Source organism: Bombina bombina, chromosome 10 (genome assembly GCF_027579735.1).
Source record: "Bombina bombina isolate aBomBom1 chromosome 10, aBomBom1.pri, whole genome shotgun sequence".
Taxonomy (NCBI): domain Eukaryota; kingdom Metazoa; phylum Chordata; class Amphibia; order Anura; family Bombinatoridae; genus Bombina; species Bombina bombina.
The window spans coordinates 76,318,644-76,332,002 of NC_069508.1; positions in this window are offsets into that span (position 1 = coordinate 76,318,644).

Here is a 13,359-nt window from a genome sequence, read left to right on the forward strand (position 1 = left end):
AACACCTTTGCTTTCATAACCTATAATTATGCTATTCCCTGAACAAACATTTCTCTGTATATTTACTATAAACTTCTAGCTTAGATGTGTCCTCCTTATGTTCTAAAGGGTGAAGGGTCTAGAATATTATGCTATGTTGCAGCATTTTCCTTAAACCTATTTTCTATACTCAGTGGGCCATTCAATAGAGTACAATACTGCGAAGTTCACAGTTACCTTTATCTAAAAAGTTACTATGTTAAGCACATAAACTACAATGTGCACTAATACCAATGAAGCATATGATTTCTTAGACCAAATATGATCAATAAAAATAAAACAAATACAAGAAAATACAAAACAAGCAATATAAGGAATGGAGTTAAAACAATACTCCCCTAATTTAATTGGTTGATCCTGTAACAGCATAACAGGACTTCCATATCGAGCGGTAAGGCACAGTCCAGAGAAGGATAGTCTTTATGTCCTGAAGACACACATCAGAGAAAACAGTCATGGATTACCCAGAGTCCAGTTCTGGGGCTGGTACCAGCATGCAAAGCAAAGAATGGATCCAAAGATAGTTCAGTAACTTTTTTTTTACTGCAGTATGATGGTTAAAACAAGCTTGACAAAAGGTCTTTCATCTTTATCTTTTCTTTCTTTAAAGGTTTACTTGCTTTCAATCTTTAATCTTTTGAAGAGTGCACTTATGGAATTTTGCCTGTACAGATTTTACCTAAATATGGAAACTCAAAAATAATTCAGTTAGTGTGTTTCAATCTCTGAAGACAGCATACTCTCATCCTGCAAATACAAATATAGTGTTAAGAACCACATAGAAAAATAAAACATTTTAGGCATCTGAAATTAACACAATAACATTGTACGAGGAGATTCAAAACGTTGTAGGTTCACCTCCTAAAAATAATCTCCTCCATTACATAAAGATATTCATCAATACTCATCAATACTTCCCCCATGTTTGCGTGAAACATCTCATGTGACACGCAAACACAAGATAACAAGAAACTAAACGATAAATCATGCACTCCACTCATGCAGAGACAATTCTCAATAGCAAGCAAAATGAAATACACTTCACAATTCAATATGCTGTCCACAAAAGAGAAAAACATAACAAACAATGAAAACCAATCGTTCTTGTCTTACACAAAACGAAACATTAGCTGCTGACACAAATTTCAAACAACTACAATTAACTTAGAATGCAACACATATTCTGACATTCGCTGAAATGCAACACACTCAGAACATGACAAACAATTAAAAACATCCACTATGTACAAAACTTTAATATCACACAAAGAAAGCAATCACAGCAGATGCCCAAGAAACTTAAGTTGCAGATTGCACAAATAAAATTGTGCTTATTTGGGAAAGATCAGATAACCACAGTAGCCACTGTTAAAGGGACATTCTAGGATAAATGAAAATTCATTATTCAGATAGGACTTTTAATTTTAACCAACCTTCCTAGATTAAACCAAACATAGGTAGGCTTATATGCTAATTTTTTTAAACCTTTGAGGACTGCCTCTTATCACAGGCTGTATAAATCTCATTACAACACCAAGAGACAGAATACACGTAAGCCATATAAATAAAACCAAAACTGTGAACAGATAAATTAGCTAGTTATATAAATGCAGTAGAATCAGATAAACTGTGCATCATTTGTTTTAGGGGTGTTTATTTGTAGACACCTTATAGACCACGGCTTAGCTGTTAAGCAGCAGTCAAAGTCATTGCAATAATAGTGGTAGACTAGTTAATAACCAAATAACTATATATATTTTTAAAGTGTCACTGAAATCACTTCATTAAATAATATCTCATTTATTTATTGAACACAGTGGGGGTTGTTTTAAATAACAAAGAGTTATATCTGTGAGATACAGTTTGACAGCCACAGAAATAAAATTATCATTTTTTAAGCTATATTCTATGGCAGAATATAATATAAATACTTGTTTCTTTGTAGTGAGCAATTTATAGTTATCATTTTTTATAACATAGAACACCAGTACTGCCGCTTTAAATGTACAGTGCAAATTGTTCCAGAGAAACTTCTTTTTTTTAAAGAAAACCAAAACATGCACAGTGTTATCAGTCTTCCAAGGATAGCGAGGCAAGCTCAAAGTTTCATTTCTACTTAAAGGAGAAACACTGTTTACTGCTTAAAAATATAAAATTCACACTAAAACTTGATAAATGCTAATTAGTTTAACCACAACAAAATTATTGGATTTAACGTTGTATATAATTTGATATTCCCCATTCTGCAGCTCTCCAGCCAAATATAACAACCGTATATAACACAAAAAAATAAGCTTTCTGAAAAAGAATACTAATACAATTTCCCCTTTAAATTATTCCCAATGATCCTTATAATAAAAAAAATGTATACTGACGTTCATTAAATAGCCTAAACAAGCATAAGCAGCATAAGAACGCACTCACAGTGGGATGCAGGCTAATTAAAGGGACATTTTACCCAAACGCAAAAATAATCTTTAATTGAAACTGCTAACACAGTGAAATATACTAGTGTTAGGCTTACAGTAAACCTCATCGTCTTTTATGTAAATATTCCCTTAAATTCTCAGATGTTATACCAGTTTTCCTGTATCCCTTTAAATATTTTCACTCCTCTGTTTTTTCTTGTTTTTTTTCCTTTTCTGTCCGCTAGTCTCACGGATCCCTACACTAAAATTGTAGACAACTTATCACTTCAGTTTGCATTACAGAGAGAATTAAGTTATGCTGCAAAAAAAATATCTGCTATCTGAACAGCAAATTTAAAATAAATATATACAAAGAAAGGTCTCTAAAAATATATTTAGCAAACTACTAATACAGGGTTATTGCACTGGTTCTTTAACTAATAAAATGACAATTTTCTATTGCTCCGTCTACGCACTGAGCTCTGATTTTCCAGACAAATATAAGATAATATGCCACTTGTATAACAAGTCATGGACAATACATTAATAGCAACACCTTGTTACAGTGAACCGTCCCTTTAAGGACTAACCATTCATCAAGCAAATTACATATGTATATCCTAACCATAATTTAGGCTGCTTGTATGATTTACCACACCAATTTCACCTCTGTACTGTAGCATGACCTGCAGATTAATTTACTTGCAACAAAAACGGACGCCCTTTTAGAAAAACTTTCAATTACAGCCTATAAATATATTTCATTGTGTGCACCCACGCCGTGCACAGACCTTACAAATACAACATACGTTAACCCATTAATCATACCAGAAACAATTTCATATTTACCAGAGCGTGACAAAAATCCCATACCATCGCACTTTCAAAGCCGTTACTTCACTTGCAAAAACAATATCATATCTTTACATGCCGCCACACAATTATCACTTAAAACTAAAACTGCATATGAATACCACATACTTAAAACATGCTGGTGACTTTGAAATACAGTTATATAAAATAACATTACCAAATATCTTCTAAAAACGTCTGATTTCCCAGCAGAGAAACAGAAAGAAACATTATTACGATACAAACACACAAGTTCATTCCATCTCGCATACCAGAGATTCACTCCCTTTTTTCCTTTCTCAGAAAAACATCTATTTCATAGCGTACGACATACATATATATATATAAAAAAACACTAGATTAACTTTTCACCATTTCTACAATGCATTTTTTCTTTTTTTTCGAAACCCCACAAAATGGCCACTTTTGCAGGGTTTGAAACAATCATTTTCAAATAATACATTCTGTTCCTGGTCCAAAGTAAATCTGTTACACGCATACCATAGTGAGAACCTACAGACCATCACACATTATGCATCTCAATATACAAAATTTCAGTTTTGTTACTGCAAGCAAACAAAAAAATCTTACAAACGAAGCTGCTGTAACAGGTTTCTTTTCTTTTTTTTTTTTTCTTTTCTGAGCTATGTGCGCGCTCAGTGGTGGCCCCCCTTCTTTGCCTGCTACATTCTTTAACACAGAGATTTCTCTATTTATCAAACAGCAGTACTTACTGACCGTGTTTTTAAAAAAATATTTCTGTCTTTTGCAGAAACTATTAACTCTTCTTTTCTTTTACCTTATACATGTAATTTTCTCTGTGCATTCTTATCTATGAGCAGTTCCCCTTTCTCAATACAATAATAGCCACAATTAACATGCACAGCCACTTAATATTTTCTACGCACAGCATAAAAAAAAACACAAACAAAGCAAAGCAAGCATCAGATATCAACATGAGCTTCAGGTGGGTAGCAAAACTCTATTATGGGAATGAATATGGGAAACTTCAACACACGTGAGACTTACTCACTTCACTGCCAAGTTGCCCGGGGGACCTTATCTTAAAAGAACCTCCCGTCGACTGGCATACATATATTACTTGCGCGCTTATCACCGACAGGACTCACAATACCTGTCGTGTCCCAGCACAGGACTGATTACCTGTCTGGAGGGGTATCACAACTGCCGGCAGGACTTTAACCTCCGCAAACCTGTGCTTCAACCACAGGAACCCCTTTAACCTTATATCATATATTATCAACACCTATTACCAGACTAAATTTAGGTTCAAATTCACAGAAAGAAAGCATGGTAAAAGCACTCATAGTTACTCCCTGCGAATCCCACTGTCCTGACGCCAAAACTGTTAGGTGTCCCCTTCAGGGGGTAAGTGTCAGTGCAGGCCAAAGCCTGGGGCCTAGTGTACCACCTGAGGCATACGTAGATTACCTGATAAGGGCCCCTTAGAATGACTCAGACCACGCAGCATTATGATCGAAAGCCAATTCTGTTTATTGCACAGTGCAAGCCTTTCTTATAGTGACATACAGGGTTAAGGGGATGACACGTTAGGACCGCGTCATCTTACACAGTTATACAGAGCAATTTACAAGGAAAAACTGGAACATGAGTTTCTCATAACAATATTTACAGAGTCATAACAAACTACCATCTGCAGAGACAACCAAGTGTCTAAAGCCTCTTGTTTACATTATCTTATTCTATCTTACTTCTAGGCATTAGGCCAGGGTACATTGGCAAGGCCGAATAGCTAAAGAAACTCATAACATGCATATAATTCTCACTGCATAATACCCCAGTATAATAAAGTCTATTCATTACAAAATGGCTGCGAGGAACAAGATGGCTGCGAAGAACAAGATGGCTGCCATCAGGTTCATATTACCCCTAACAACTCCTATTATCAAATTTTCTTTATTCTCTTGGTATCTTTATTTGAAATGCAAGAATCTAAGTTTAGATGCCGGCCCATTTTGGTGAACAACCTGGGTTGTCCTTGCTGATTGGTGGAAAAAATCCATCCACCAATCAAAAAGTGCTGTCCAGAGTTCTTAACCCAAAAAAGCTTAGATGGCTTTATTTCAAATAAAGATAGCAAGAGAACGAAGAAAAATTGATAATAGGAGTAAATTAGAAAGTTGCTTAAAATTGCATGCTTTATCTGAATCACAAAAGAAAAAAAATTGGGTTCAGTGTCCCTTTAAACTATATATATATATATATATATATATATATATATATATATATATATATATATATATATATATATATATATACATTTGCAAGGGTTAAACATATAGGGGTCAATTACAATACTTTAGAAAAACACCATTAAAGTCGAAGGGGAGTTTTCTAAAGGATTTTCTAAAGGATTGTGATCAACCCCATAGTTATATATATATATATACAATTATATATAAGCAATGAAACGCTCTAGCACATTGTTGAAGGAGCAACAATGCACTACTAGGAGTTAGCTCACCATATAGAGGGAGCCAATAACAAGAGGCATATATCTGCAGCAACCAGTCAGCAGCTATCTCCAAGTAGTGCATTGCTGCTTCTTGGTCTACTTAGATATGCTTTTCAACAAAGGATGCCAAAACAAGGAAGCAAATTAGATAATAGAAGTGAATTGGAAATGTGTCTAAAATTGTATGCTTTGTCTGAATCGTGAAAGAAAATTTTTGAGTTTCATATCCCTTTAAATTTTTTTAATAAACTCATAGAGAGTATGCTAGCTGGATATTTTAAGTATATGGATTTAAATAGTTAATTTAATTTAGCCATATAAACCTAGATAGGAAATATTTCTATGTAAACTTTTTTATTTAGACTATCTTAACTTTGCTTATTCCTTAGAAAATTCTTGCACATATTACTATTTTTATATTGCTAAAAAAACTTTTAAAAATTGGGTGTAAATAATTTTTAACAGCTGCATACTTGGATTTCATTTAAACTTTGAAGATAAACAGTAGACAGAAATTAGAACAACACTGTTCAATGATCTACTTTGAAATTATTAGTCCAACTGTACAGTACAAGGGCAAAGCAACAAGACAAATGGGCATTGAGTCCATCCATTCATTGCTTTTGTCAGCATATCAAGGAATATATAGGGTCTTCAAGGATCACTGAAGTAAGAATACAATTTCAAATTAATGTTTATGACACACACATAAAGAAAACGACACAAGGCTATTTAGTTTTGATAGCACGGGGTCAGCAAAACATCTATTCATTCGATAATGATGCATTTTATGTTACCTGTTTGCATAGGTAGCTTACGTGATCTTTAACCAAATAAACTCTTCTCTGAAAATGATTGATTTTACGACTATACATATTTCTATTATTTAATATATATATTAGAACTAAAAATAGCAATAGGGAGAGAAACTATACTCTTCAAAAACACCTAGTAAATAGTGTTTATAAATTTGAAAAAACTAACAGAATTTTATACCTAGCCAGTGTTTAGCTGAACATAGGCCTGGTGAAGACCCCAAAATAAATTATATAGATTCAGTATATTTTTATAGAAGAAAAATATATATACATAGCAGAGCTGTATGAGAATACTATGTGTAAAGAAGGGGAATACAGCACTCAGCACAAAATACTCCTAATTGGTCTGATATGCAGATTAAAGGCTGAAACATTAGTATCCAGACACAAAAAACATCTGACACACCTCGGTTAACTCAAAAAGCCATGATATTTATTCCTTATAGAAACAAAGCTAGCATGCAATTGTCATAGCACATGCGGGGCCCCACTAAAGTGGATAAATAGACCACAGTATGTATGTGTATACAGATTACCGTAGGACATAATATGAGCCACAAAATAACAGAGATACATAGATACAAAGGTTAGCGGATAATGTCAACAAATAGTGACTGAGAACACTGAAAGATATATCAATCTTATTATGCAAAGTCCTGATGAAAAGACTTGATGTAGTATATTGCTTAGAGTCTCTAAGTCACTGATAAGGCATTAAGCACTGCTGGTCGAAACTGACATTATCGAGGTAAGAGCGTCCTCAAATATCATTTCGCCTGATATCTTCAATCTCAGCAATTTTCAGCTCCTTATCCTTGAGCAGCACATGTAATTGTAACAAATGCATACGACCTTGTTTGTTGCAGCGTGATCCGGGTATGCTGGGCAAAGAGGCATTCAGGTAAGTGGACCGGGATTCCTCCTCTGACGTCCTTTCACTCCCAACAGGTAACGGTCTGTATCTTTGCTCCAGAGAACACAGGTCAGACTTGAAACTCCATATGTCGGTAAGCTGATTTCTTACGCCTCTGCCACAGAAACTTTTCCGGCTCCTTTCGAAAATGCACCCGCCAATCTTTACAGGTGCATCTACTGCTGCTTCAATATGATTAGGTTGACGCGCGTTTCGCCCCACAATGCTGTGCGGTCGGGGCCTCGTCAGGACTCTCAATCAGGAATGGAACTTGCTGCTTTTATTGATTGCTCACCTGCCAGTATAGAGAGGTGTGTTTATACCAGCCAATCATCTTTGTTAAAGGTGTGACACCTAGTTTTAAGAAAAGCTGTTCGTTTACCCTTCTACTTCACTTTAATTTTTACCTATAAAGAACATCAACAGGCACAGGGTTGATATATATAAAAGTACAGTGTGATATATCTCTGGCGGTTAAGCAAGGTTAGTAGCAAGTTAGGAAGGAAACAAAAAATCACGGCATTTAGAAGAAAGTGTGCAGAGCTTGAAGCAAACTATGTCAAAAGGACACACAGAGTGAAACTAATTATTTTCCTGTGTATCTAGACAAGAGGTCTAGAGTAAATTAATGATTAGACTATACAAAGTGTTAGAAAAATAATAGCGACTTGTTCGCATTATGCCTTAATTTAAGGAGTACCATTGTTACCACTTATAGTACTTAAATCCTATGGATTGGCTGAGATGCAGCTTGTAAACTAAGGAAATTCCTTTCCACCTTGATGATTCCATAGATATTGTTTATATAAATGGTAAGGATTGTGAATAAAATAGTATGAAGAAGTAATTATGTATTTAGCTATATAATACTATCTGTATTCGCTAGGAAAACTATTTTAGTTTAAGAAGGATCCATATTCTATTCTCTCATTTAGGCCAAGAGGGGACACTGTCTGAAGCACATATGTCCATCTTGCTTCTTTTTTAAGAAGACATGCATTATTATCCCCACCTCTACCATTCATGATTCCCTGATCAATCGCTACGAACTTTAAGGAGGAAGTATTACTATTGTGGACATCTTTGAAATGTCGTGCTACACTAGTGTCTCTCTCATAAAGGATATCATCCCGGTGCTCCTGTATCCTGTCCTTGAACATGCGTTTGGTTTTACCTACATAGAACAGGGGACAGGAGCAGCTCAGGAGATATACCACACGAACAGTGTTACAATTAGAGAAGCATCTAATGTCAAAATGTTTCCCAGTATTTGCTGAAAATGTTTTACATTTGCGCATATAGGGACAGTATACGCAATGTCCACAGGGAAAGTTACCTTTTACTTGTTGGTGTCTATTCAACCAACATTTATCTGGTTCTGACCTCACATATCTACTTTTGACTAACTTATCCTTTAAGTTAGGAGATTTCTTTGCAGTCAAAAGAGGTTTGCTTCCAACTTTTTCTACAATTTTGTCATCAAGGGAAAGTAAATGCCAGTTGTGTGACAAAATCTCTCTTATATTTTGCCATTGGCAGTTGTAAGTGGTTATGAATCTAATATAGTTTTCATTCTTAACATTTTTCCTGCAATACAGCAGATCATTTCGCTTAAGTTTTCTTACTTTGTTTAAAGTCGATTTTATCAAATTATGTGAATATCCTCTATCTAGAAAATTATAAAAAAGAAAATATTTTCTCCACAGACAGTTTAAGCATGAATTACTTAAAGGGACATGATCCCCAAATGTTAAAGCATTTGAAAATGATGCAGCATAGCTGTAAAAAGCTGACTAGAAAACATCGCCTGAACATCTCTATGTAAAAAAGAAAGATATTTCCCCTCAAAATTTCCTTAGTAGCCACATCTCATTGTAAAAGGGACTTTAAAGGGACATGAAACCCAAATGTTGAAGCACATAACAGTGATGCAGCATAACTATTTACACCCCACTGCAAAGAGACTTTAAGCAGCCAGTCCAGATGGTCGTCCTAGGACTTGAAAGGGAGTGTAGATCTGTCATGTGCAGGCACAGTCACGCTATTTTCCCATTTAAATCCTATGAAATGTGCTGCATCACTTTCAAGTGATTTAGCATATGAGTATTATGTCACTTTTAGCAGCCAATTAAGATCCCCCTATTCCCTATACAGTTTAAGGAAGTTTACTATGCAAAGCATGACTTCAGCACTGCTGCTGCTGATTGGCTGTTTTATTTTGGGGGGGGGGTTATTTTGCTTGCAGCTGGACAGTAGCACAAGTATAATTGTTCACAGAGCACTTACTCTGGAGAGCTGAAGAAACTTTGAAGTAAAATGTCTTCCTTTTTTACATAGAGATGTTCAGATGATATTTTCTTGCCAGCTTTTTAAAATTATGCTGCATCAAATTCAAGTAATTTAGCTTATGGATATTATGTCCCTTAAAAAATACTATTCATTACCATTTAAAGGGACAATAAGATTTGCAATTTTTAAATGATTATACTAGATTACAAGTGAAGCCCAATTGTGATCACTAGTAGTGCAAACTCGATGATGAGGCTGCAATATTTTTTTTAACTAAAACTGGTATTACAAGACGAGCTTTAAAAAGAATATTGTGATCACAATACTGCTCCCTATACTTCCAATGACAAGCGCAAGATATAAGCTAGCGCTTGTATTACACGTAGGGATGGGCGAATGTGGTTAGTCTATTTTGCTCAGTAGAACGAATAGTCTTGTGGACATTGGTTTTGGGCATTTAAATGTTGATAGGAACGAAAATCCATTAAAATTTGGTAATCTAATATTATTTCCAGTTTACTAATTTGACTTTTGTTTTTAAATGTTCATAATTAGAAACATTCAAATAAACAAATAATATTCAGAAGTTCACTAGTTCGTGTGGTTGGGAATTTAATAAATTGATACATAATGTACTGTATACAAATATATTGATTCAATGTTTTTTATTATTTTGAATATTGCATAATTCTAATATTACGTTTAAAGAGAGTATTAGAAATATTTTTACAAATATATAGATTCCATTTTTTTGAGTATTGCATAATTTGAATATTACATTTAAAGAGAGCATTAGAAATACTATTACAAATTAATAGATTTAACATTTTCCAATTTGAATATTGCATAATTTGATTCCAATTATGCAATATTCAAATTCAAAAAATTCAAATTGAATATTACATTTAAAGAAAGCATTAGAAATACAATTACATTAAACAAATGTTAGAGTGTTGTACAAACATTAAAAATTCGAAACAAACGTATTTAAATTATTTTCATTTTTCGAATGTTGCAAAACATTCGTCCATCCCTAATCACAGTTAACCATTGTGCTTGATTGATATTTACATTAAAGGGACATGAAACACAATTTTTTTCTTTCATGATTCAAAAAGAGCTTGCAATTTGCAATTTTTTTCTATCCTATTAGTTTTATTATCTTTTGTTTAAAATATACCTAAGTATGCTTAGAATCTGCTGAATGGTGGCTGCACATTTTCAGCTAACTCCTAGTAGTGCATTGCTGTTCCTTCAACAATAGATACCAAAAGAATGAAGCAAATTAAGACAATAACATTACATTGGAAAGTTTTTTTAAATTGTATGCTCTACCTGAATCATGAACAAAAAAAAAATTGTGTTTCATGTCCCTTTATATCTGGAAATGTTAACCACCGTGGAAAGCTATGTTAATGGCATTGTTACTGCTCATACAGGATTTCATAAACCACAAAACTAGGCACTTAAATTTTATTTTTCACATAAATAATAGACGCCATGTTGAAATTATAGTATTTTGTGTTGTGTAGTGGTGTCAATAACAAATATATTTAGAAGTTGTGAAATCAACTGTATTAGTTTTTAAAAAGAGAAAAAACAACATTATTGTTTAGTCCATTTGAACTGGGCCTTTATGAGAGCACAGTGCATGTGTTCAGGATGCATTATATATGCATAGATGCGTTGTAAGACTGATTATTATACTTTTTCCCCTCAAAATGTCTTTATTGTTTAAATTTTTTAATTTTTTTTTAATTTAGCAACGTTTTGCTCTAGATTCACGATTCTAAGCAGGTAGCAAATCTCAACGAGGGAACTGATCTAGTGCTTTCATGTGGCCACTGACATGTGCACATGTGCAGTTCGACTTGGTCGCAAATTTTCGACACTCATTGTCACAGTCTCACCCACAAGTCAATACTTAGACAGAGGTATAAGTGCCAACGGCAGAAAGAAGTACAGTGTCCACCAAAGTGGTAAAATCTTATAGAAAATGTATTTAATTCTAACAGATTCACCATTAATGCCTACGGCATTGTTAGTACATGCATAATTTGACAAGCTCTTACAAACAATTAGAAAATATCACAATGTGTGTTAATTCACTTTCAGCATAACTACATAGTAATGTCAATGTCTACCAAAGTTGAACCACGCATGCGCGCATATCTGTGGCACATGAAATCACTAGATCAGTTTCCTCATCGAGATTTGCTACCTGCTTTGTGCACATGCTTCTCATTACATAATCACATTCCACACATTCCTTTCAAATATATGTGAAGTGTGATTACGTAATTGTGAACATGCACATGTTTGTAAGGGTTACAGGTTGTTATGGATATTTCACCTGTACCTTTAAGGTGCACCCTATAAAAGAGCACCTCCTACTACCACACCTTGCTGGTTAATTGAGTTCTATACTAGCCACTTGCCTTCTTTCTAGTAATACCTTACTGAAGTGGTGATCGCTCTCCTCATTCCTGTAACTCTGCTGTTGCCATACCTGAAATTCATCTTATTGCAAGGCACACTTAACGTCTCCTCCACCTGACCTCATTCCAAGTTTTTCCATCAGGATTTTGTGAGCTGCCGTTCCTCCTGTCACAGCCTTAGTTGCTGTCTCTAGCAATTCCCTCCGTAAAGGCCAGCGTGAGAACCGAGCGCTACAGCTTCCCTGCTCACAGAGTGTACTGCTCTGACGTCATCAGCTACAGCCCAGGGACAGCTCTCACTCACAGAGACTCAGCAGGAACCAGCGTGTGTAAGTGTAACGCTCAGCCGTACACAGGATTCAGGTCAGACTATCTTTTCCTCCCAAATTATGAACATTACTGCTTGAAGGTTATTATATATATATATATATATATATATTGTTGACATTCCGTTTTTCTATCTCAGAATCATAAGCCTAAAATTAATCACTAGTCATTGCCTTATTGTGAATAGTAATTTAAAGACATAGATTACTTGATTTTCACAAGAATCTGGCTAAGATTAAATCATTCAAGAAACTTCCAGCTAATCCTCCTTACTGTTTCTTGAATGACACAACCATAACTTTATGGTCATAGTTCATGTACTTTAGAATTTGGTCATTCCATTACAGAATTAACCAGCCAGAAAAAGTAAAGGAAGGATTTTGTGTTTGTGCACACTGATTTATCCTACTTTCATACAGTATGGAACAAGATCAGCTATGTGACAAAGTTCAGGTACTCTCAGACAGACTGGAAGCACTCTCTAGTTCCTTCCATGAACTGCAAGTAGAGAATCAGGCGTTGAAAGCCTGTTTAAGGGAGACTCTCACTCCTAAGCCTCCCTCTGCTGAAACAACACCAGAACCCATGGTCTCCCCCCAGAGAAATTCTCTGGAGACAGATCTAAATTCAGAGAGTTTAGGAATTCATGTTTGTTATTATTTGAAATGAAGCCACGCACCTATCCTACCGAAAGGTCTAGAGTGCTCACAGTCATATCCTACCTGAGGGGGGAGCCAAGGGCCTGGGCAGACACTTTTTTCGAGAATGAAGATTCCAT